Genomic DNA, 5,015 nt, shown 5'->3' on the forward strand with positions numbered 1-5,015 from the left:
GAGAAGTACATGTTTCCTGAAACAACAAACCAAAAAAAAAAAGAGCAAGAGAGAGAGACACTGTAACATCACTGTCATTCCTACTAGATGAGTTTTTACTTGAATAAAAAATAAATTCAAAGATTGACAGCTACCTTTGTCTCATGGCTCTTTAAACAAAAGTAATCATCTTTTAGAATAAAAAACTTATGTAAGCAACCACATGAATGATTCTTGTGTGATATTTTCTAGTATTTATAATTCATCCCAGCTAGACTCGGCCCAGATAAATGATAATGTGGTGCAAAATTTCCAAAATATTTGCCTATAAAATTAAATTTTAACAAAAATAGGAATCAGCTTTGTTCTTACTTATTTTTTGATATTTTGATCTCCTCCCTATAGGTTTGATTGATAAAATAAAAGAGGGCATTATCTGACAGCATATACAATATAACCTTCCAAGAAAAAAAAGTAATGATATGTCAGAGAGATTTATCATTTAAGATTGATAACAACAAAGTAAAGTAGGCCCATTTTATAGATGAGAAAACATACACACACACACACACACAAATCTAAAAAAAAGTGAAGGAAGTGTTGAAAGTAGTCAAGAAATAGGTCTGGCCAGAGAGATGGAGAACAAGCATTAACTACTGATGCCTCCAAGATGAGACAGAGTATATGTATCATCCTATCTTCATTAAAGAAATTAAATTCACAATTTTAAAGCTTCCCAAAGGGAAATTTCCAGGCCTAGATGATTTCAGGGAAGAATTATACCAAACATTTAAAGAACTCATACTGAGTTTACACAATCTCTTCTAGAAAATTATGTAGGAGGAAATACTCTTCAATTTATTCTTTGACACTAGTATTATCCTCCTCCTAAAACCAGAGACACTGCAAGAGGAAAACAAACAAACAAAAAACCCCTACAAATCTATAGCTGTCATGAGCATGGATGAAAATATTCCAAATAAAAATTTAATAAATTAACCCAGCAATATAGTAAAAGGATAATATACCCTAACCAACTGGGATTTGCCCTATGGATGCAGGGTTCAGCTAACACTTAAAATCAAACTGTGTTCTACTATATTAGCAAACTAAAGAAAATCATATGTTTACCTCAATAGATAAAAAGAACAAGCATTTGACAAAATCTAATATCCAATCCTAGTAAAACTCTCAGCAAATAAAAAAGAGAAGGGAAGTTTCTCAACTTGATAAAGAGAAGCTATAAAAAATGTATAGCTAACACTGTAATGGTGAAAGACTTGATTTTTTCTCCCTCTAAGATCAGAAAAAAAAGGCAAAGATGTCCACTCTCATCACCAAGCATTGTACGAGATCTGGCCAGTCAATCAGATAAGACAAAAGGCATCTAATTAGAAAAGAAGGAGTAAAACTGTCCTTATGCACAGAAGAAATGACAGACAAAATCACCACTCTAGAAATAGACATACATATAGAGTTGACCCTAGAACAACACAAAGGGGTCAGGGGAACTGACACCCTGCACAGTTGAACATCTGTGTATAGCTTTTGGTTCCTCCAAAACTTAACTACTAATAGCCTATTGTTGACCAGAAGCCTTACTGATAACATAATTAGTAGATTAACACATATTTTGCATTTATGTGTATTATATACTGTGTTCTTACAATAAAGCAAGCTAGAGAAAAGAAAATTTTGTTAAAATCATTTCTGTATAGTCCTGTACTGTGCAGTACTGTAAATGTATTTATCAAAAAATCCATGTATAAGTGGACTCACACAATTTAAACTTCTGTTGTTCAAGGGTCAGTCATATATGGAGAGCTGATTTTTGACAGTGGTGGGGAGGCAACTCAATGGAGAAAGAATAGTCTTATCAACAAAGGGTGGTGGACAAATTGATGTCCATGTGTTTAAAAAAATGAAGTTTGATCCAGGCTTTTGCAGTGTATACAAGAAGTAACTCTCCAATTTATCGCAGACCCAAATAAAGAAATTAGAAAATGTTTAGAAGATGTGAGTATCTGCAGACATATTAAAAAGTTATACACCTACTCCATGATCCAGCCTTTCCATTTCTATATGCCCATGAGAAAAGAAAACATATATCTCTTCAAGACTTATACTTCAGCATCCATAGTAGGTTTATTTGTAGTAGCTAAAACCTAGAAACAATCCAAATGCTCATTCACTGTAACTGGATAAACCAACAGCATTGATTTCAAAATTATTAGTCTGAGTGAAAGAAGACTTAGAAGTGTACACACTATGTGATTCTATTCATATAAATCTAGAAAATGCAAACTAAACTATAGTGACAAAGCAGATCAGGCTTCAACTTCCTCCTTTATAAAATGACTATAATCATTATATATGATAAAAAATCTAATGATATAGGTAAGAATTTAAAATGTCAGTGTTGGTTGCAGGGTGATGTCAGCAAAATGGCGGCATAAGAATTTCAAGCACTCATCCCCCACCCAAAAACATCATTTACAAAAATACCTTTGCAAGAGCCAAGGATTCTAGGTGAGGGATACAGCAACTGGGTGAAGCACAGAAATAAGAGAAGACTCAGTAAAGATTCACACTCAGCCTCCTTCACTTCCCCCAGTCCTGGGCAGCCCAGCATGGACCATGGGGAAAGTAGAGTGAAGTGAGCACCTGACTTCACCACAGATCTCAGAGTTGGCCCACCTCAGCACCAGGCAACCTCCTGAGGACTAGGGAGCTCCTTATGGACTCTTGCAAACCCAGCCCCCAGCTCACTCCAGTGTTGCTGGCTCCAGAGGCCCCAGGTAGATCTCAAAGCTCGAGGCAGCTTCCTTGGCTTCAGGCTCCCCGGTGGGCCCCCATGAACCTAGCCTGCTGATCTACCCTGGCTTCTGTTGGCTTCCACAGCTCCAGGCAGCTCCTATGGCCCCAGAATCCTGGCAAGCTCCTTTGACCCTATGCAGCTCCTGGGGCACCAAGCTTCCAGAAAGCTTCCATGAATTTAGGCTCCCAGTTCATCCCAGCAGCAGCTTCTCCCGAGGTCTGGGCATCTCTTTTGGTACCAGGCTCCCTGACAGCCTGGCTAACCCTGGCTCCAAACCTTATCTTCATGGAGTTCACATTCTAGTGGAATCTTGCCTCTCCTGTTCATTTCAGAGATGTATTCCCAGGCACCCAGCAGAATGTTTCACACATAGGAGACCCTCAAATATTTGTGTCATAAGTGAATTATATCAATGAATAGGCCAACAAGTAAACTATATATTATACACTATAAGTGTCATAAAGAAAACAAGCAAGAACTTATAATGGAAAAAAAGAGAAAAGGGGGGCTATTTAAATATCATTCTGTCTTTGAAGGCTTAAGAAGCAGTGCTAGGCTTCATAACTTCGTTTGCGGGATGCATATACTCCATGCAGACTCCAGCTATTTATATTGTCGTCCTACCACATACTAAAACAGACAACTGAAAATGAGGGGGAAAGATAAATTTTAAATTTTAAGTTTACTTGTGAATTTTTGTGGAAATTAATAGACTATGTAGGCATATAATGAAAATATTGGAAGTACAAAAATAGATTAAATATGCAAAATATATAAATATTTAAAATATTTTTACCTGATTTCATAAAATTATTTAAATGAAAAATTTCCCAAAAGCATAAAACTTAACCCACTGAGTTTAATTAAAAAAAAAAGAAAAAAACTGTTAAACTGATGGTTAAAGGGCAGGGAGGGGGATGAGTGAAATAGGTGATGGGGATGAAGGAGGGCACTTGTCCTGATGAGCACTGGGTGATGTATGAAGTGTTGAATCACTGTATTGCACACCTGAAACTAACATTACACTGGTATGTTAACTTATTAAGATTAAAATAAATTTTTTTCAAAAATAAAAATAATAAATAAACGTTCTAAAAGAGATAAATTACCTAGTTATGTAGAAACTAGACTGGAAATACAAAACTAATAAATACTAGACTCTAAGGGCACCTGAGTGGGTCAGTCAGTTAAGTGTCTGCCTTTGGCTCAGGTCATGATCCCAGAGTCCCAGATCAAGCCCCTTGTCATCTGGCTTCCCGCTCAGCAAGGAGTCTGCTTCTCCCTTCTTCCCCTCACGCTACTCGTGCTCTCTCTCATGTGCGCTCGCTCTCTCTCAAATAAATGAATAAAAATATTTTTTAAAAATACTAGACTCTATAAATACTAGACCATACAGTCAACATTTAAAATAGCAATATTTTGGGTCTATAAAAACAAATTATATTTCTTATTTTCAACTAAATTAGATTTGTGGTTTCAAAAGACAGTGAAAAAGGACAATCAAATCATTGTATCTTTTACTGGAAATTCCCAGGTCAAAAGTTAATTTTATCTGTACAATTAAATATTTAGAGAACTCTGAGAACAGAAATAGACCTAGTGCCTGCAAAATTAAAAAGCAAATCTACACATCATACACTTAAAGAAACAAAACTACACACATGGATCCACAACATATGCAGAATTTGCTGAAAAATGCATCACATTGATGCCTCCAGTAATGTAAAAACAATCAGAAAGGGAGAGATAATATTACCTCTGGCAGAAAACCACATAAGGAAAAGGAAATATTAGCAGCACCACAAGGATTCATGGTTTTCAAAGTTTTTTATTGCATATACACTATTCAATACATTTACTGAACATATTCAATATTTTATGCATTATATTTTTCATTAAATATAAGTTTTAGACTTATAGTCATTGCTGATAATTGCATTTATAAATTAAATAAAGGCCTTTATTGCTATTTTCACTTTGAAAACAGGGAGGGGTTGGCGAATTGAAATGATTTCTTCTAGAGTCCATCGTCTAGAGGGGAGGGGAGTGGGAGGATGGGTTAGCCTGGTGATGGGTATTAAAGAGGGCACGTTCTGCATGGAGCACTGGGTGTCATGCACAAACAATGAATCATGGAACATTACATCAAAAACTAATGATGTAATGTATGGTGATTACAGGTCATGATCTTGAGGTGGTGAGATAGAACGCTGTCTTG

The sequence above is a fragment of the Halichoerus grypus genome, chromosome 9, assembly GCF_964656455.1.
Source record: "Halichoerus grypus chromosome 9, mHalGry1.hap1.1, whole genome shotgun sequence".
Lineage (NCBI taxonomy): Eukaryota > Metazoa > Chordata > Mammalia > Carnivora > Phocidae > Halichoerus > Halichoerus grypus.